Source organism: Eublepharis macularius, chromosome 14, assembly GCF_028583425.1.
Source record: "Eublepharis macularius isolate TG4126 chromosome 14, MPM_Emac_v1.0, whole genome shotgun sequence".
Taxonomy (NCBI): domain Eukaryota; kingdom Metazoa; phylum Chordata; class Lepidosauria; order Squamata; family Eublepharidae; genus Eublepharis; species Eublepharis macularius.
This window is the reverse complement of record NC_072803.1, coordinates 42,133,641-42,154,816: the sequence shown is the minus strand read 5'-3', so window position 1 is coordinate 42,154,816 and position 21,176 is coordinate 42,133,641. Positions and strand designations below refer to the sequence as shown.

At 46.1% G+C, this 21,176-nt stretch overlaps 1 protein-coding gene across 8 annotated transcripts in view; it reads left to right on the top strand.

Moving 5' to 3' along the window:
* DAB2IP (DAB2 interacting protein) overlaps positions 1 to 21,176 on the top strand; it is a 262,662-nt gene that overhangs the window by 181,414 nt on the left and 60,072 nt on the right. Inside the window, exon 1 of one of the 8 annotated variants that reach the window (XM_054997161.1) lies at positions 2,751 to 2,801. The exons of 6 other annotated variants lie outside the window; for them this stretch is intronic. The gene's annotated coding sequence lies outside the window, so the exon portion shown is untranslated. Of the gene's footprint in view, positions 1 to 2,750; positions 2,802 to 2,980; positions 3,058 to 21,176 lie in introns of those variants that run through there. One more of the 8 variants, XM_054997160.1, reaches the window with a different exon arrangement.

The window sequence follows — 21,176 nt, the reverse complement described above, 5'->3', positions numbered from 1 at the left end:
ATCACTAAGTGCTATATAATCGCAAAGGAAGGCACTTTGCACATGCTCAGAGGTGCTTTTTGTGTAAATAGATGCTCCCTAAAACTACTCTTCCTAGTCACCCTATTAGAAGGGGAGGAACACTGCAGGGAGACCATGTATTATAAGGCTGTTTTTGCAATTTTATCATGAACACAATTATTAAACAACATTGCCATCATCTGAGAAAATGCTTCCATACAAAAATATAAATATGATGGCACCCAGACTGGCCAGCAGGAGAGCCATACTGGAAAGTTAGTCTGGGCCAGTCATCAGCAGTAACAACTGCAGGGGAAACTGGCTAGACTGAGGCCAGAGTGGCACTTGCAGGATAAAGAACGGGCTGACTTTGGAAGCTCTGCAAATTAGACAGCTGCAATCTCAGCCTGACCCAAACAGGAAGGCTGTGGCTTTGTGAGGCCTTGTGGGCGGCATTCTTGAAGATTATACAAGATTGCTTTTTAGTTTCTTCCCAATCACACAGTGGTTGATGGTGCCTGGCCAGCTGTGCATAGAGAAGTGCAAATTTGCCCTTTTCTAGTACTTTATCACAAGCCTTTCCATTTTGCTCGTTTTGATCCACTGCTGATGTTCCTGATTAATTGATTTATTTCATACGACTTATATACAATTGATGCACAAATAAGGTCATGTAACAGGAAAAAAATCTGCGTGGGGAAACATTAACTGGCACTAAAATAAAGACTCACAAATTCAATTTGCTCAGGAGAAATGGAAGACTGAAACAGGAATTTTCAAATTGAAACGGCAGGGTCGTGAAATACGGTATCATCTCTCTGTGCATGCATTCTAACTGTCCTTGTTGACCAAAAGAGTTTTGATTTTCTGCTCCCTTTCCTATGAAAATCGTCCAAATTTCATCCCAATTTTTGCTTTTGGAGGGGATGCCTTTTTACAATCTTATTAGCACAAATTGCTTGAATTTATTGTCCAGATTTCAGTCCCAAATTCCTGATTTCCAGAAGTTAAAGCTTGGGGAGGGGAAGAGATACATACAAGAATATCTCATGCCCTCTTGCTGCAGAGGTATATGCTGACCTGTTGCAAGATGCTTGGATGTCAACCAATTTCCCTTTTTTGCTTTCGAATGACTACAGGACACATCTTGAATGAGATGAAATATAGGGCATGCTAAAAAGGCTCTGTGTCCACACAACGTTTTCCCCTGTTGCCTTCCCGTCCCTTCAAGATCCAGGTGACCTAAGTTTCTCCCACTCTTGAGGGAGAAGTGTGGTTTTCAAAGCAGCACTGGAACTAGAGCATGGCAATTATTGCATGTCACTTTAATCCAGAGAAACCAGATGGTTTTTTTGTATATGTGGCATAAGTGATAATGTACATTCATGGCTGGATGAGTGTTGGATGTGCCAAGATGCTTTAAAAAAAATTATTACTTAAATTTCTTCCAAAACATGCATTAACATTAACAAACTCTCTTAAACACTATACATATTGTTATTAGGATTATGTCAATATATAAACCGAAACATACACATTACAATGCTCAATACAGATTAAATTTTTTACAAATTTGTTTTTTTATTAAGTATGAGATTTGACATTAAATTACAAGATTACTAGTTCTTCCTCCCCTCTCCTTACGTTTCTAATATTGTTCGGTATAATGTGTTGGATGACTGTATATCATTTTTAGTTATGAAATCAATAAACGGCAGTGGATGTGCCAAGATGCTTTGAAGACAGCACATAGGACCTGTTGTGTAGGACAAAGCTAGTCCTTTGTGCTGGCACAAGACTCTGTTGGCTCACAGTTCAACTCCAGAAATGAATCTGAATGCCAGAGCTATGTGTTATATTGGTGACTATAAACATTTGCCTCTGGGGATGGACAGAGTGCATTCTTTCCCTTCTCCTCTGCTAAACAGCTGTCCTCCTGAGTTTGGGCAATGGGAGTGGTTTCTTCCTGGATTCGAGCCTGCGCATCTCTCAGTGGTTGACTCATCCCTGGAATATGTTGTGTAGTCCAATGGCAGATGGTCCCTTGGTAGGTGTGAGTCCATTCAAGTTCTAAGTAACCCTGCCCCCCCCACCCCCGTATTCGGCTTGGAAGAAGGGTAGAGTTCTGGATCAGAGCTTGTGCCCCAGCATGGCTCATTTTGAAACTACACCCAGATGCTGTTCTCCCTGGAGCAAGTTACAACCTTCGATTAATGGCTACTAATCCCCGCTTCCTAAATGGAGCCTCCATGTACAGGAGAGGTATACCTGTGCACACCAGCTGCTGGGCGAGGAAACCAGTCGGGGAGGGATCTTACCTCCACACCCTGCTTGTAGTTTTCCCGGGGGTGGGGGCACTGTTGGAGGCCGCGTAGGCCGCAGCCATCGTTGTGGGAGCCGTGCCAAAGCTGACTCGCTCAGAAAGCCTGTCAGACTTGGCGGTCGGATCACAGAAGGCTCTTCCCTAGGAGGCGGCTGAGCCGAGGCCTCTGAGCAGCTGCAGAGTGCGCAGCGCTTTAGTGAGGGGAGGCTGTGGTGATGCGGAGGAGGAAGAGGAGGGGCGAGCGGTGAAGGGCGGCCCTCGGCCCGGAGCCGCTTCGGCCGTGTGAACAGGATCGGCTAAGTGGCGTCGCTTCGGAGGAAGGAGCGGATGCTGCCCGGGCTGGAGAGGGCGGCTAGCGGCCTGAGCTGCGCAGAGGCGGGAGGGCGGGGCCGGCCCTGCATGCCTTTGTCCCTCCTTCGCCTGAGCCCAGCGCAGCCTCGGCTCGGCGCCGGAGGAGGAGCGATGGGGGCCGGCCGAGGTAAGTGTTCTGCGGCACCGCAGACTGGGAGGCGAGGCGCGGCCGCTTGGCCGCCGTGCTCCAGGCGGGCGGAGGGGCTCTCCGGCCGGCTCCCGAGCCGAAGTGGTGGGATCGGGCTGCAGCGAAGGGCGCTCGCGTCCGACTTCTGCTTCGACGCAGCGCCAAAGCCGCTTCCCGAGTTTCGCCAGGCGCTTGGCGCGACGCGCGCAATCACTGCCGGAGCCTCCTGGGCTAATGTTGTGGCCCCCCTAGAAAGGTAGGGGGAGAAGCGCCGGCCGGCTTGGCCGGCTGCCCTTGACTTCTTGGGCCCGCCTTCAGTGCCCCCCTCTCCTTTTCCAGCTTCTCCGGGGTGTGAACGGAGTCCGTATATTTTGGTCCCCTGTGCCCGAGCAAGTAGCTGATCTCTCTCGCGTCTCGGTTCGCACAATCCTCTCTTTCGAGTTTTCCCACAACTGCGACTCGCGTGCCAAGCCTGCAGCAGTGTTTGAAAACGCGTTTGAACTGAAATTCTTCTTTTTGCACCTTTCGTTAGCTGGTTGTCACGTTGGTATCTGGCTCAGGCCAGCCTATCTTTGCAGCCGTATTTTAAAAAATGCAAGATCTGACCGAAGGGGCCCTGAGACTATCGTCCAGTTTTCCACGATAACCTAACCAGATAAAGCCCCCACCCAGCAAGCCATGAAAGCAAAAAAACCCCTCTTTGCTATTCTGAGGTAGATTGCCTCTGAATATTGAGGTTCCGTTTAGCCATCATAGCTGAAAAGTGTTGCTAGCTATTTTCACTCTGAATATGTCAAATTCTCCTTGTTAACTTGGAGAAGGAAGGTAGGCAGCAGTTTCATTTTGGAAGGGTGTGTATAGTTGTGCCTCCTTTGTACTTCAACCTCCTATGATTATCTGTGATCTCTGGGTGGCTGCACACAATCCTGTTGTGTTAGGAACAATTAAAGCTCAGTAAGTCCTTTGGTTCTGCACAGGAAAAGCATGTGTATGAGTGAGAGATTCTGTGTTAACACTGCTAGAGATATTCTGATACAGACACAGATAAATTGTAGTGCAAGCCTCTAAAATGCAACTCAGCCTTAAATGTGGACTTATGAAACTAGGAACACCTGCAAGAGTTTGCTTAATTTTGTTTTTGGACCTTTGCTTGCTTTCCCAGTAAATCTTAACAACTTACCTTTTTGCTTTCAAGATATCTTCTCTCTTTCTCACTCTCTCACACACACCCTTTTCAGTGCATGCTTGACAGCAAAGTGGGAATTCCAGGAACCCTTTTCCCAGCATGGAACCAGGAAGTGTTGGTCATTCCAGGTTCAGGGCTGCCTGCAAAGGTGTGCAGTCATCCACGTGTGATTCAGAGGAATCTGACCTTTTACGGGCTGAGAGGTTCAGAGAGCAGTCCTAAGCAGGTCTATGGGTTACTTCCAGAAAAGTGTTCTTGGGATTGCATTGTCAGAAACATAGTTTTGAGTTTTCCTCTTATCTTTCCTCTGCCTAGCAATGCGCCAGGGGAAAAAACTTTCTAATGACTTGGGCATATAGTGCATGGTTTTTGAGTGTCTGGGGTTTTTTTTTGGTATGTGCTCTTATTTGTTTAATTGTTTTATTTGCTGCTGCACCATGTATATAATAAATTTTATGTATTTATTTGCTCCTATTTTTTGTTGCATTTAAAAAATGGCTTTTGCTGCATTTATCAGTTTGGAGAGTTTGCTCAGTTGTTCATATTGACTGGCAATTGTGTTTTGGCAGGCTTTTAAAAATAACTATTGTATATTTTTAGAGAGAGTATGTGTGATCTGTATGCTGCCCAGAGCTTTGATTGAATGGCAGTATACAGAGCATTTAAATAATAAATAAGTAAGAATCTTCTTTTTGTTGCCCTCCCCACCGCCAGTCGCACTGAAACTTCACCCCTGAAGTTAGTCTACCATTCCAAGGTCTCATCTCATCAACTTGACAAACGAGTGGGGATTTGAACCCAGAGCTGCCTGTCCGAGTGTCACAGTCACAGTGCCTGCCCCAGTGTCATGCTGCCATTGATTCAGAAATGTGCAGGTGACCTCCCACCCCAGAAAACCCCATCAATGGCATCACTTCGGAGGACAAAAAATACCCCCAGCCTCTGAGTGCTGAAACAGTCCTCCAGGCATCTTGCCCTACCATCGGCCCAGGGGAAGCAAAGTGGCCAGGCTTTCTTTGTTTTGCTGTTTGGGTCATCTTGTTTTTCGGGGGTGGGGGGAATATTTCCAAGCTAGCGAAAAATGAACCCTGTTACTTTCACGGGCCCGGACAACAGAGTTGGACCTCACTTCCAGCGGTGTTCAGGGTGATATCGTTGCAACTTCTAAACCATTGTGACTTGAAGGGGGAACTGTTTTCTTTGAGGCATCAGTTTGCTGGTTCTATTATTCCTCAATTTCTTGGCTCTGTGCTCAGAGCAAACAGCCCGAGAATCAGGCCAAAAGGAAGTCAGAGAGGGAGAGAGAGAAGCATCCCTGGCTTTGACTGTGGCAGGTCCAAGTGGGAGGAGTCATGCAATGAGTATTGTTTGGATTCCCAAATGAACAGGGTTCAGTTACCTGCACACTAACCGGTCAGAAGAGTTACTCCAGTCAAAGTCCACTGATTATTGCACCCTTTAACGAATAACAGCCAAATAATGAATACGAGCTGATTTCAGTGGGTTTAGACTGGGATAACTCTTCTTAGAATTGCTCGGTTAGTGCCTCGAAGCATCAGCTCATATTCATTAAAGGGCGCAATAATTAATATGAATGCTTGGCATGTCTTTGGCACTTCTGAGAGTTCAAAGCACCTGTATTTTGGCACAGCCCATGCTCACAACAGCTCTGTGAAGTAGGCTGGTGGAATTATCCCTCCTGTTTCATGTGGGAGGTAGAGAAAATAATAGTGTGGTACATTTGTGACTTCTGAGACAGTCTAAATGTCCCAGAGTGATCCAGATACACTCCCAAGTAAGTCACTTGGGGTAGGACGCGCCTTGTTTTGCAGAGGTTGAAATGAAAACAGTCTAGTTCAGTGGGTATGTCTACACTGCAGACAGATCTACTTTTAAGGGGTCATGGCTTCCCTGGGAGATCCTACAACCTTGCTGTTTAGAGCCATGTTATGCACTCGTTGATGTACCAAATGTGGAAGGAATGCAGTCTCTGGCCTTCAGTGCATATTTTAAGTAAAGGAGACCCAAAGTGTTAGCAATTTGGAAGGTTGTTCTAGCACCATCTTTGATTCTCTCCATGACAGGCAGCAATTCAATAGGTGTAGCCTCCCCTTAGCAAGAAAATAATGGTGAGGAGAACTGCATTGTCTGAATTTCTGTCCTGCATGAGCCTTTGTCTGTAGGAGGTGGCAGCTCTCATGCATGTCTGGTCTTGAATTATTGGCGCATTTTCTGTGAGAAGACAGCACCAGAGAAGGAGGCTCCTCATCATTTTGCTGCCTGTAAATGACAACCCTTGCATGGCTTTGCCATCCTTCACTTCACTGCCCTCTTTTTCATACCTGTACCACAAAGATCCCTCTTGGACGGATATAAACTGAGGCTTGGAGGCTATAACCTGTCGAGATCAACCTGTGGTGGTTCATTTTCTGAGTGTACCAAATACCCACATGCAATATCTCACTTGCATTTACAACAGCCCTGTAAAATAGGCCATGTCATTGACATATTGCAAATCGTGTGGTTGGGAGCTGAGGCTGAAAGATAGCTCCTTCACAAAGAGAACAAAAATGCTGGGCCGAGGTTTGGGGGGGGGGTGTCTTCCCAGGTTATTGCCATCTAACCAGTACCCTACACTGGGCCTCCAACTGACCAAGGGTATGAACTTGCCTTTCCCTATTTTCCAGTCTGCTCTATCCCCCCTTCCCAATTTAATTTGAGCCAAGCTTGGGCCATGCTTAGCTTTGAGATGAACAGAGCCTTTGAGCATGTGCTGAGGGCATACCACTCTCCAAATATATGTGTATGTATTCAGTGCATTTCATCCTGCTGTTCCTCCAAGGAGCTTGGTGCAGTGGACATTGTTCTCTCATCTTCTAAGTTATCTTCACAACAACCCTGTGAGGTAGGTTAGGCTGAGATTTTGGCCCAAGGTCACCCAGTAGGCTTCATAGCAGAGTGAGGATTTAAATCTGGGTCTCCCACAGGCTAGACTAACACACGAATCAAAACACCAATGCTGGCGAAATTAGGGCTTCTGTAGCAAAAGTTCATGGCTTTTAGGCAGGCCTTGACTCTCACACTTCTCTGTTGGGAAATGAAGTATACTGATAGTAACAGTATTATAGTCCAAGTGGGGTTTGGTCCAGTTTGCAGGAAAGGCGGTGTATTTTCTGCATTCAAATTCCAACCACCACCCCCCCCTAAACTCTGAGCTGGTTTGCATAATTTCTTTTTAACGCCACTTGATTTATTCTGTAACTGTTCCTGATTTGCATAATATATTTCAATATTGCAAATTATAGGGAAGTATAAAGAGTGGTGAAAGGTACTTATGTGTACCACAAGGACCAGAAACAGGGGTCTTTTCTCCCTCTGCACTGAAAGCTTAGTTCCTCAGGAAATTGAAAGCACATTCTTCTGGTGCTGGAGATTTCTGCCAGCGGTGGCTGTGTGTATTCCTTTGCAGCAGTGAGGGCTAGAAACTTGCTTTGATTTTGGTGATTAAAGATTTCTCGGGAAGCTGGAGCACATGCAAGCTGTGTGGCAGTCCATAGCCTAGAGGCTTGTTGAGTATCTCTTGGGGCTTGCCAGCTCTTTGGCTCCAGTGTGGATTTCAGGTGGAGTTGTGGCTTGTGGGGAGGTAGGACAGATGTCCTTGCTGAAGTTGGAGAGGGGAGGAAGCAGGACCCAGAGTTGTGGTCTGCAGCTTCCTACAGATTTATGGCAGAGAAGAAAGGGAAAGTGCCAAAGTAATAAACCAAAGTGACTTCAGCAGTAGCCTTTAAAAGGCAGTTGCCTCATTGCACAGTCCAGACAGCTGGAAGTACCTGCTGGGGACTTTTTTTGGCAGGCTTGTGTGTGTCTCTTCTGATTGTCTGGGTACTGCTGGCAAAAGCATCCAAGGAAACCAGAAGCAAAGCAAATTTCCCATGGGTGTCACCACTGGAGATTGTAAACGGGCTGTAGCCCATTGCTAGAGAGCATGCTTTGCATCCCCCTTTCGGTTCCTTGTAGCACATCCAGTTAAACAGATGACTAGAATGGATATGGTCTTAGATCACACCTGAAGACATGAAGCTGCCTTATGCTGAGTCAGACCCGTCAGTGTTGTCTACTCTAACTGGCATCAGCTCTCCAGTGTCTCAGTATCTTTCATGTCATCTGCTACCTGATCCTTTCAAGAGGAGATGCTAGGGATTGAAGCTGGGACCTTCTGCATGCAAAGCAGATGCTCTTCCACCGAGCCATAATTGTCCCATGCCTTACAGGTGCCACAAGAAGCTTTGGGGGGCTAAAACCCTAAAATAATAGTGTTTAAGGTACTACAAGACTACTGTTTGCATGTGGGGGGGGGGTGCTGCAAAAAGGCTAACCTGTTTGACAGATGTTGGTACGGTCTTTTCTCTGCCCAGTACCCTGTAAATCTGCAGCCAGTCAGAGCAGGCAATACCAAGCTAGGTGCACTGGTGGCCAGTCTGAAACACTGGAAGTAGAATGATTCAGTCAGGCAGGATTGATAGGCAACTGGTTCGGACTTGGCAAAAATCATTTCCTTTTTTTAAAAAACCCTCCAGAATTTTCTGCTGCAAGATGTAGTGAAAGCTACTGACCGGGTAAAGTAGCACCCTGCTAAGTCCACTGAAGAAAGTGAGTTTTGAAGCAGGAAACTGTTTGGGATTGTGCTGTGAGTTGGCTTTAAAGGGGTATTAGGCAACTTCATGAAGGAATAGAGGCCCAACGACCAAATGAATCCTCCATGTTCAGTGGCATTGTACCTCTGATTGCCAGATGTTGGGGACAAACAACCGTGAGGGGTGCAAGTGTTGAAAGACGTCCGGCTGACTGCTACTGAAAACTGGTGCTGGGTGAGAGGGACCTTTAATCTGATCTGGCGGGGCTTATATTTTAATATTCCTAAAATCAAGAGAGAGCAAAATATATACGTGAAAGTAGTCGGCATGGTGCTGGCAAAGGCCCTTGGCAGAAGGCACACGGGCATCCGGTAGCCTTTATTAGGTCCTGGCAGATAAAGCCTGGGACACAAATTATGGCATTTGAAAGGTCCCCTTATCAGGCTTCAGGCTGTGGCAGACAACGTGGCATCGCTTCCAGGAGCAGGCGTGGAAAGTGCCCCGTCAGCTGGGCGATCGGTGATTAATTTCTTGCGAGTGCCTTTCCTCGCTTCCCATGACAGAGCCCATAAATTCTCATCTGCTCTGCCTCTGCTCTCCGGCCAGCAGAGCTGGGTCGGAGTTGCCTGCTGGCTGGCTGTGGTGGCCATTTGTGGTGTTGTTTGAGTGTGCACTCGGCAGAGCGAGCTGGTTCCACTCTGTTGGCTGTTGGTATCAACAGTGTGTGTGCATGCATGCACACACACATTTGATGCAGGTGAAAGGGCACTCATTCTACAGACAGGATCAATAACATGAGAGAGAGCAAGAGAAACTGGAGCGTGCTTGCTCTTGTGCTCTCGTGATGGGTTTTTGTGGTTCTGTCTGAAACTCGGGTCTAGAGGCTTTGCTTTTGGAGCGATTGTGGAGGGGGGGGGCTGTGGCTGAGTAGAGCACCACCTTGCATGCAGCAAGCCTCAGTTTCACTCCTCTGCATCTCTATTTTCCAGCAGCAGGTACTGAAAAAGATTTTGTCTGCTGGAGGATCATCCTTAGGGGTCTTGGGGCACTTTAAAGATTAATAGATTTATTGTGGGTGAGAGCCTCCTTTACTCCATGCAACTCTGTAGTATATTAGAAGAAGAAAAAGATAACTGTTGGTGTCAAAGGTCCATGAAAGGCCCAAGATCCATGTCAAGTTCTGTTTTGTATAAAATAAGTACAGTGGCCTTTCCGTGATGAGCAACACGATAGCTCTGCAGCACAGCCTTATCCATGTGTAATGGGTGACCAAGGTGTATGCAACAATGAAAATATCCTGACGCGTCTTAATTCAGCAATTTCGCACAGGGGCTTTCCCTTTGAAATTATTTTGTTGAACAGTGGTGAGTTTCTGGTCAGCAGCAGTTTCCTGGGAGACTGTGATGTTTGGAGAGTAGTCATTTTCATTTTAGATCTGGGCCTGTTTCAGATATATTTATTTTTGTTGCATTTAGAATCACACCTTTGCTTGTGGTGGTATAGGTGAGGTTCCCAGGAGGTGTCCCATATAGGCATCTACCAGATCCAGTCCCCCATATCTTTGGCATGGTAGCTACATTGTGTGCCTGCCTTCTAGCCAGCCATACTACGAGGGCTACATTTGATGATGACCTATTATAAGTTTAGTTAACTTTGCTGGAGAGTGCTGTCAAGTCATAGCTTGACGACTCCTGCTGGAGTTTTCATGCCAAGGGACTAACAGAGGTGATTTGTCATTGCCTGCCTCTGCAACTCTGCTCTTTGTTGGAGGTTTCTCATCCAAGGCTGACCCTGCTTAGCTTCCTAGAACTGACGAGATCAAACTTGCCTGGGCTATTCAGGTCAGGGCTAGTTAACTTTACAAGATGATTGTTAAATAGATTCATGGGAAGATAAGTCTGTGAAGGGCTATTAACCATGATAGTTCTATGGAACCTCTGTGTTCAGAGGCAGTATATCTCAAAGCACAACTTTTATCCCAGCTTGACCCTTTTAGCTGGATGATTACAGGGACATGGGGTTTGATAGTTTTGAGTGTGGGAATGCATTGTAGGATCCACTGTGGAATTATCATGACCATCAAATTGGACATGGCTTAACCCATACATGGGAATCACAGATCACATGTTGTATTACTGTTTATTAAAAACTGAGTAATGTTATGTAAATTTCCCCTGGTATGGAATTATATATGCTGTAGATGAAAAGCCAGACACCAGCATGCTGTGGGAGGCTTAGAAGGGGCAGCAAGCCAGGCAAGTGTAGCTTGTCAGAGTGTCTTTAACATAGGAAAAGCAAAGTAGATTCAACCCCCAAATAGTGTTAGAAGGGAGGAATAGAATTGGAGACACTGGACTGTAGCACCAGCGTTATTTTAACTGTACTCTTTTGAGTAGGAATAGTCTATCTGAAAAACTGGAACTTTGAATTTCAGCAACGATATCCTTAGAAAATCCACTGCTCTATTTATTCCTCCTGGTACCAAATATGGGGGTGTATGTGCTAGAGAGCTAGAATCCTGCTCCTGGGGGTTACCACAAAGTGTCATTTCCTCTTCTTGTATCTCTGATCACAAAGTCTGTATGTGAAGAGCAGCCACCTGCCCTGGGAGAAACTGAAGATAAGCTTGAAGGCCTGGGCTTGTAAAACTCCACTTCAAAGAGCTGCAGGAAATGCCCTGATCTTGAACTTTGGACCTTGGGCCCCTCTTATCAGGAATGCTTTCATGCTTGGGGTGAAAAATCCAAATTGTCGCATCCCGCAGGATAATCTCCATGGGGTGCAATTCCTGGGAACTCTTGCTTCAAGCAGTCCCGTGGCTGTTTACAACGTAGCAATCCAAACTGCTAGTTTTCTCCTACAAAGCTCCAAGCAGTCCATCCATGGTTGCCAAAGAATTATCTCCTATCTGCTTGCTGACATCTTCGTTCAAGGCCTTTCTTTGGGTGTGCTTCCAGTGGTGGCCAGTGGCCAGGAATGGGGGGCGCCTTAGCGTGACATAGACAGTATTCCTTAAGAAACCAGCTTGGATTCTGTGGTTGCATTTATTATAACAGCTTCCTGCTTTTACTTTCCCCTCTGCTTTTGATTAAGTTTTTTTTGCTGAGTTGATTCTGATTATTTGTGCTGCTGTTACTGTTATGCTTATATTTTACTTTAATTTTTTTTGCTATGCTTTAAAATTAATTGACAATTTAATTAATGTAAGTGATTTTATACTTTGCTTTTTTCCAGCTCTAAACCACTTTGGTCAGACCTGGAAAAGTGGGGTATCATTCTTATCACATCCTTTCTCCAAGGAGCTTGGAATGTGGCATACAGGGCTTCTCCCCTCTGTTACTTTATCATTACAACAACCTTGTGAGGTAGGTTAGACTATGTGAGAGAGAGCTTGATTGGTCCAAGTGATCTTCATAGCTAATCAGAGATTTGAGCCCAGGTCTCTCATTAGTATTCAAACTACTGATTCATACTAGCTTTTTTATACATGTGTGTTTATATATACATAGTATTAGTAATAATAATATGACTTCCTACAAAAACACATGATCTGGTTGTTTGAGCCAAGCGCTGAAGAGAATTCTGCCTAGAGCTGCCACCCTTTCCTCCAACTGGGTCCCTCTGTCAATAAGCAGAAATTTCACAGGTGCTGTTTTTTCTTCTCATGTAGAGCCTGCAACATGGCATTCTTTGGCTGTTGAATTCCTCTTTCTCATGGGGTTGCCAAGGGTGCCAGAGCATACTATAGGGAAAAGCAGTGGAACACTTACTCCTCTGAGCTCTTCATTGCAAGAAATCTGAGAGACTGGGCTCAAACCCCTGCTTGGCACTTAAGTTCATTGTGCCAGTTAGGCACACTTAGCCTAATGCAGGTGAGGATAAAATAGGCAGGGGAGAGAACCTGGCATACTGGCCTGGATTCTTAGGGAAAAGGCAGGACAAAAATGCTGCCGCTATTATTATTATTATTATTTATTCATTTAATCACCGCAGCATGTGGACTGACTACGCAGAGGACAGGTTCCAGTTACTCCACGGCAGATGGCTGCCTATCTTTCCCCCTCCCCCTCCATCTGTGGGCTTGATAGTCGAAGAAGCGGGCCACTGGCAGCCTGTCCCTTTAAAAGGCCCAGCACGCTGAGTTAAGAATATTGGCTTTGTTTAAAAGCAGCAAGGGATTGTTCTCAGGGGACGGCAGGCTGGAACCGTTTCCTGAGGCCAGAGGGAGCCTGGGCTTGGGGCCAACAACCAGCATGCCAAGCCCAACTGCTCGCACCATACAAGGAGGTCCGAGAGCGAGCCGGCTCGTTTCCTGCTTTGGGGGGGGGGAATTGGGGAATATACCAGCCCTCCCCATTTTCTGGAAGAGGCTGACAAGTTACGTTCACCATGGTAAGTAGTTGCTTCAAGCTTTGCCTTACCCCTTAATACGCTTTTAAAACACTGGACAGTAAAAAGAATGGATTTCCCCACCCCAGCCTGGATTTCATGGTTTGTGATTGGTGGGGATTTTAATTTGCTTGCTTCTGCTCATGGAACTGAGGAATGGTCTTTATTTGAATTTAATGGTGGTATCCAGAGATGTGCCATCCTCCACATTTGTCCCATCGACGAACCAGACCTTTTCGGAGAGCTGAGAGATTCAGAAGGGAATGATTGATGGGAAGGACCTGCCAAGTTCAGAAGTATCTTCAAGGGGATTTGTCACAGCTTAATTATTCCCACTCTAGCCACTCTGTGTATCCCCAAAATCAGTTAACACAGAAAAGCTTTCTATTGTATTGTATTGATTGTATGTATGTTGATTTGGAAACAAAGGCTGATGAATTCATAACACTTTCTTTGAAGTCAGCAAAACTGGGATTCCAATTCTCTGGGTATCAGAAGGATTTGTATTCAAGATCTTGCTTCCTGAGTTATATTGCCTGTCCTTAAAACAGTTTCATTGCCTTTTTGTGCTTTCAAGTAAAAGAACTTTTTTTTCCTTCTCCTTTCTCTACCCTGAGTTCCTTCTCCATGGTAGATTGAGCAAAGTAGTATGGATTCTAAGCCACCACGGCAATTGCAGCCAGGAAGTTATTGTTGCTATTCTGGATGGGCTAAACCGAGATTTTTTTAAAAAAAAATGTGATCTTGTGCCCTGTGATGTAAGCAAAAGGTAGTCTGGAGGTATGATTGTAGGTCTGGACTAGAAGAGAGCACAGTTCAAATTCTCACTTGGCTATGAAAAAGAGCCTCATTTGGTGACCTTGGGCTGGTAACTTGCTGTCATTCTACCCTACCTCACCTGGTGGTTGGGAGGATAAGGGGGTGGGGACCATGTCCCAGAGAGATTCCAAAGGAGCATATTGGGGAGAGTTGCAGAGAATAGCTCTGTTTGTGTCCTACTACTTTGATAGCAGAATGGAACCACCAGGCTCAGAGGCAGAATGGCCCAGATTGCCAGATGTTGCAGACCAGTCTGCAGGTGAGGGCTCTTCCTGGCAGGTCCTGCCTAGAGACTTCCCTCTCGCATCTGACTGGCCGCTGCGGATGCTCTCCTAGTTGGACCACTGGTCAGATCCCTCATGGCTACTCTTACTCATGCTAGAAGTGTCATGAAAAATAATTGTATATTAAGTTCATTAAAAACATTTCTAGACTTCTTTTCATGGTTACTCAAGATGTCTGATGTTTGTATACATTATGAATAAATTATCCAACGAGTGGGATACTGGGCTGTAAGAACAGACACTTGAAAAGGAGCTCAGGAGACTCCCCCAACCCATGAAGGGGTCTCTGTGGTTAATTTCTAAAATGATGTGGTGTGTGTTTATTGCAGACAGAGCGAAGGGCTCAGATGAGGAGCTTGTAAAAGGAGGGCAGGGTCTTTCTTGGGTATGGTCCAGTTAACTTGTAGGATGTTATTGTTAGCTTGATGGAAGTCATAGAGAGCCAGTTTGGTGTCGTGGTTAAGAGTGGCGGGACTCTAATCTGGGGATCCAGGTTTGATGCCCCATTCCTCCACTTGAAGCCTGCTGGGTGACCTTGGGTCAGTCACAGTTTTTCCAAAGCTCTCTCAGCTCCACCCATCCCACAGGGTGAATGTTGTGGGTAAGGTTGCCAGGTCCAGGTTGGGAAATTCCTGGAGATTTTGGGGGTGGAGCCTGAATAGGGTGGAGTTTGGATGGGGAGGGGCCTCAGTGGGGTATAATTCTATAGAGTTCAGCGTTCAAAGCAGCCATTTTCTCCAAGGGAACTGATCTCTGTTGCCTGGGGATCAGATGTAATTCCAGGAGATCTCCAGCTATCACCTGGAGGCTGGCAATCCTAGTTGTGGGGATTATAATGATTGTAACCTCTGTGAGTGGGTGTTAAGTTGTCTGGAAGGGTGGTATATAGATGAATGTTGTTGTTGTTTTGGCTCTACCATGTAACTTGTAAAAGTAAATATAGAGTGAAATGAGGGTGGGTCTAAACTAAGAAGAACCGGAGCTCAAGCCTGCCAGGAAGCTGCAGCTTTTGACCCGGAAGCATTGAGGTTAATCCCAGATGTATTTCAGGCTGTCCCAGGTTGATGTGTGTTTGAGGCCGAGGGGATGTGACCCTTTGAGCATGCTTAGAGGTGTCCTTGGCTATTTATGGCTCAGTCTTGGCTTTAATAACAAAGTTTGGGGAGGCTCTTGACCTTCCTCTCGTCCTAGTGCCTTCCTAACTTTCGGGCTTCGTTTTACAATGGCAGCGCAAGTCCCTTTTAGGCAACTGCATTATTCTTTAAATGTCAAGTCGATTTCTCCCCTCCCTCCCCCCCTTCCATTTTTTATTACTTTTGTGCTTCCATGGCTAAAGCTGTTTACATTAATTATTTCCAGCCCTCCAGATAAAGTCCATTTTGCGGCCTAAGGAACTAATTGGGGCAGATGTTGGCTGGTGAAGAGGCTGGGAACAACCATTCCCTTGCTGGAAAGGCTTGCTTTGGAATGAGATATTTTCAAACTGCTGTCAAAACTAGGTCATTCGGATATGGAGGGTGAGGAGGAATAAATCTTTGGAAGAAAGAATATTTTGTCTGGGGATTTTCAGATTGTGTCGATCCTCAACCTTTGGGGGCTGTTGGTTTGGAGTAATCGAGCTAGGCAAGACAGCTGTTTCCACATTCCCATTGCCACAGCCAATTCTGTAGTCAACAACAAATCAATATTCAAGGGAGGGGGGACAGCTTAAAAGCAAAGAGGTATTGCAGGATGCATGTCAGGGTCTTGAAGCTTGAAGTTTTCCAAAATTTTGAGACAGATGGAGGTGGGCATGGCAGATTTTCTTTTGGAACAGGCTTCCTACACTGTTGGTAGAAAGCTGGAGAATTTTAGCATATGCAACATCTCCCATCATAGTGTTTGCTTCCTTGTCTGCTGCTCTGAAGGCAAACAATGAAAACGCATGTGGCATTAGACTAGAAAAGCCTGGGTTTAAATCCCAGTTTCAAATCAGCCTGCCAGTAGAGCACCTGCTTAGCATGCAGGAGGTCTTGGGTTCAATTCTTAACATCTCTAGATGAAAGCTTCTTGTATGTCAGAGGAAGACCTTTCTCAGCTTGAGACCTCAGAGGGCCACTACTAGGTGGAGGAGACCGAGACTGAGCAAAATGGGTCCTTGGGTCTGGTTTGGCATTCAAGGAGGAGTCTGACTCAGTCATGTAGGTCACTGTGTGCAGCCTTGACTAGTTGCTACCTCCTAGCCCAACCTAACTCACAAGGTAGTTGTGAGGGCACAATGAAATTGACAGCCCTCCACTTCTATTTGCCACCTTGAGTTTTTGACAAAGTCAGATGTACGCCTGTCAAATAATGTAGTCAGGCTGAGTTGCACTTCTCTGGCTCATTTAGCCAACAGCTGAGAACATCTGTACTATCCTGGAAAAGCAGGAAGGAGAGTGCAAAGCCCAGATACCAAACTTTCCGGGCAGGAAATGTGGCATTCCTATGTTCAGTCCAGATTGTTAGAGCTAAATATTATTAAAAATAATAATATTATGCCCTGCTGTGTGGTCTGTCTGTGTTTTATAATTAAATTACAGAATTATGTTAGTACTAGATACGATCCTGACTTTTCTGTTGTACAAAATGGTGAAATTGCTGTGTTGATGGGGCAGAGCCACCCTGGACTGTACCTTGCATCAGACCCTCTTTCTGGAGTAGGTGGAATAAAATTAGTCCCATCTAATCCTGAGCCTGTGGACAGCTGTGGTGGGGAGGAAGATGGTTAGAGCATAAAGTTTTCAGCATTCAGCGCAAGTGGAGCCCTGCAGCAGGCAAATAGGCCATTTTGGCTTATGAAAAGTGTGCAGGGGAGCGAGGAGGCTTGATCCCCTCCTCCTTGCATGACTGAATCAGGCCCTGCCTTGCTTGGGAACTTTGTTTTCCTGATGTCATGTTTGGCTGTGCAAAGATCAGAGTGGGTACCCACTCCATCTGACTTGTGCCAGATGTAAAGTCTCATTTAAACCTGAGAGAGTCTCTCTGACCCTCCGACTGCCAAAAGTAATTAGGCTGTGTGGCATCTATGGAGATGGGACATGCAGGGTAGCCACATTGGGTGGGGGGGGATGCTTGGGGTTGAACTGCCAACCTGAGACTCCTGGTTCTTTTATGGAGAGGCCTTGGAGGGAAACCAGTTTTTGCCCAGGGACCAGTCCTTTGTGCCTGTTTGTGCCTTTGGATTGATTCTCAGAATTCATCTAGATGTGGACCAGGCTCTTTGGATTTCTCTAATGCAGCCTGTAACCCAGTGTGGTACAGTCACTAGAGTGCCAAAGTGAGACTAGCTGCAAATCCTCACGGTGAGCTTGGGCCATTCCCATATGCTCTCTCTCACAGCGTAACCTACATCTTGTTGTTCTGGAGATAATTGGGGATGGGAAAGGCACGTGAATGCACGAGGCTGCCTTACACCAAACCAGACCAAAGCAAATCATGCACACTGTCCTGAGCTGCTTGCGGAGAAGGAGGGCAGGATAAACACCAAATAAACGTTTTGCAGGAGCAGAAAATGTAGACAAGTGGCTCTAAGATGCTTCATTAAAAATAAATTAATTCCTAGTTTACAAACTATAATCCTATTTGATAGGTGTTGTTCAGCCCCAGTTTTCTCTCTTAAAATTCTCCGCACTGAATGGTTTTCTACGAGGTTTATGAATGTTTAAAAATTGCTTTGTTGGTCCCTCAAGTAATTTGACGAGTCTGTCAGCTATTGATTAAAAAAAACAACAACCTGGAATTATTCAAGATCTGAGATGACTTGGGGAATTAGATGGAAAGTTGCTGCAGGGGAGACGGAGAGGTTATTCCAAATGTGAAAGGAAGGAAGAGGTAGGAAAGTAAATACATTCTCAAATACTTTCTGAAAAATCCATTACAACTGTGAAATTAAATTGAAATGAGAAACTTGGCAAGGGGTCTGTGGAGCTACGTGGTGGGACTTGGGAGGATCAGGATCCGTACGATCGTGCACTGCAGGATCTCTGGGCCTCCAAACACCTCCGTTCTGAAGGAGGAGTAGCTACTCTCCTGAGGCCTGGAGAAGCAATAATGGCAGGGGTGGGGAGCGGGGAGGCAGTTGTCATTGATTGTCTTGGCGGGGAGGGCGGGCAAGGAGAGTGTTAGAGAATGGATTCAAATGCAGAGCTGCTGTTACGAGCTGTTGTAGCTTAGTGATTAAAGATCAGGTTAGATGTCACAAAACTCAGAAGTCCAAATTTCAGTTTGGAGGCTAGAAATGTGTTGTGAGTTTGCATGGGTTTCTCTCCTCTGTGCTTGTGAGCAATGCCCTTTCCTTGTTTGTGATGACCTTAGTTTGCTGTGACATCTGAGGACCTATCTACATGTTTCATGAGAAGAGAGGGTTTAAGCCACCCCCATGCCATTCTTCCAACCTGAAATGCATAGGGAGGTGTGTCCTTTGCCCTGTTCTTTGCCCAGTTAGTGCACATGGAGCCCCCAGTACTGCCCTGTGGGCCATTTCAGATCAGAAAATAGGCACCGGGAGTGGGGGGGGAGTAAACCTCCCCCTTCATGTATACCCTGGTCCCAATTCAAGTCATACTCATACATGCATGGGATTAAGTTCCCAGCACAGAATTTGCAAAATGCATTGGAGGACTTGGGCAGGGGGGCATAAAATTCTAACTCTAGCAAACCGGTTAGCACAAACTGGGAATTGCCTCCAAAGTATGCTTTGGAATCGTAGTTGGAAGTGGATTTGCAGGCCCAGTTGAGAGGTATTCTCAGGTTAGTGCTAATCGCCATTTGTTAGATTTGGACATCCTGGCAAATTAGAGTAATTGCAAACTGGGAAGCAGAAGGACCTGAGCATGTCAGTCCACAGGTTGTTTCCAGTCTCCAGGTTCTGGTCTGAACTGATGCTAAGAGTGTGCTCCAAGCCAGAGCATCCTGGGCTAAAATCACATCACAGGGACAGTTAAGCTCTTGTTCTCCTCCCCATCTCTGCACCTCTGTTTCTAATATGGGAATAATTCTGACAGTTTACAGTTTTATTGCAGTAATTCCCAAAATATAAGCAGATGTACGCTAGTGTGCAGTGAGTTCACCATGGGAAATATAAGGCTTCTGTGAGGCCGAAGCATCTGCAAAAGGAAGCTGCCTGCTATATCTTTGCATGATTCCCTAATCATCTTCTGCCACAGGAGGAGGTTAATTCCGCTGTGTCGCTCTATCAGGTGTGATTGAATCATTCAATTACTTCTTATTCAACATACAACATAAGTACCCACCCTCAAAGGAGGCTTCCCTTTGCTTCTCTGCATGAGTCACTGTTCTGAACGGGCCTCTGTCCAATTCAGTTATTAAGATAAGATGTTTTCTGAGTATTCAGAGCAATTTAGTTCACCCGTGGCAATTCTTACATGCTGAAACATTTGAAGATCATGTGGCGGGAAACAAAAGTAACTGATTTTCTTCATCTTGAAGTTCGTAGGTAGAGAGTCTCAAAAGAGAATGTGTTGCTCGCACTGGATGAGCATGCCGTTATCAAATTAAAAGGCTGTGCTACCCCCTGTTAGTCATCAACTAGTTCCTAACTTGATAGCTTTTGACAGCCCCACTGAAGGCCTAAATCTTCAATTTCTTGGTATTGGCCTTGCTGTTGATCTGAATAACAAAATATGCTAGTGTTTTTAAAAAGGGAGGGATTGAAAGACATGAGCAGGGCAGAATGGCATGAGGAAGTGGGCTAATTGCTAACAGGTGTGTCCTGGAGCAGGCCAGGTTTACCCAGATAGCCCCTGCCTGCCTTTGGTGCATGAGGTCATCCTTGCACACGGGGTATCAGACTGGCTTTTTGCTGCTCTGTCGTCCAGAATTGTTCTCCTTGGGCAGTAGAGGAACTGTGGCAGTGTTCCTGCTTTGCGTGCAAAAGTTTCCAAACTTAAACCCTGGCATCTCCTCTTGGGCCAGTTATGACTTAGCCCGAGACCCTGGAGAACCTCTGCCAGACAGAGTAGATATTCAGTGGGGCTAGCAGTCAGCTAGATGGACCAGTGGTCTGTCGCTGCATAAGGCAGTTTCCAGAATTGTTCTCCTTGGGCAGTAGAGGAACTGTGGCAGTGTTCCTGCTTTGCGTGCAAAAGTTTCCAAACTTAAACCCTGGCATCTCCTCTTGGGCCAGTTATGACTTAGCCCGAGACCCTGGAGAGCCTCTGCCAGACAGAGTTGATATTCAGTGGGGCTAGCAGTCAGCTAGATGGACCAGTGGTCTGTCGCTGCATAAGGCAGTTTCCGGGGTTCCTGTTGGAAAGGGGCCATAGATCAGTGATAGAGCAGCTGCTTTGCACACAGGAGGGTTCCATAGTCATGTCCTTTATCTTGCCATTTAGCAGCAGGTCTTGGGAAGATCCTGGATAGCATTTACTTGTCAGATTCATGCTGGGCTAGAAGGTCCAAAAGCAACTTCAGATGCTCGTGAGCAAAAATCTGCACCTGGGCTCTTTTTAACTGGACTTGCCTTAGCTTAGCGGCAGAGCACCTGCTTTGAGAGCAGACGATCCCAGGTTCAATCCTTGCTATCCCCAGTTGAAGGATCTCAAGTAGAGGGACAGACTGGAGACATGGATTCAGACATGGTCACCCCACCTCTCTGGTCCCAACTAGTGCTGACATGACAGCTTCCTTCATGTGTGCTGGATACTGAGGGAACCTCCTCTGACTGAAGCAACATGCAAGAGACTGTTGATAGCTCACATCCTTCTGCGTAAGAAATGCAGAGCAGTTTTCCTCTTTTAGTCCTGAAAAGCTTTATTTTTAAAGTGTGGAAGAGTACAAACTACCTCCTCTGTTTCAGCTTGGGTTGCTGTGAGTGTCCCCAGCAAGGGAAAGAGGCCAAAGCAGTAACTCTTGCAGCAGTGTAAGGAATAAGCCTGCGGCAGGTGATTCTGCTGTGTCTCTACTAAAGGAGCGAATGAATGATCACATCACACTTTAACAGAAAGGACAGAATGATCTCTGCTGCCCATTGGGAGAAGGCTGATTGTAAGGATCGATACATGCTCAGCAGAAGCTGGTTGGA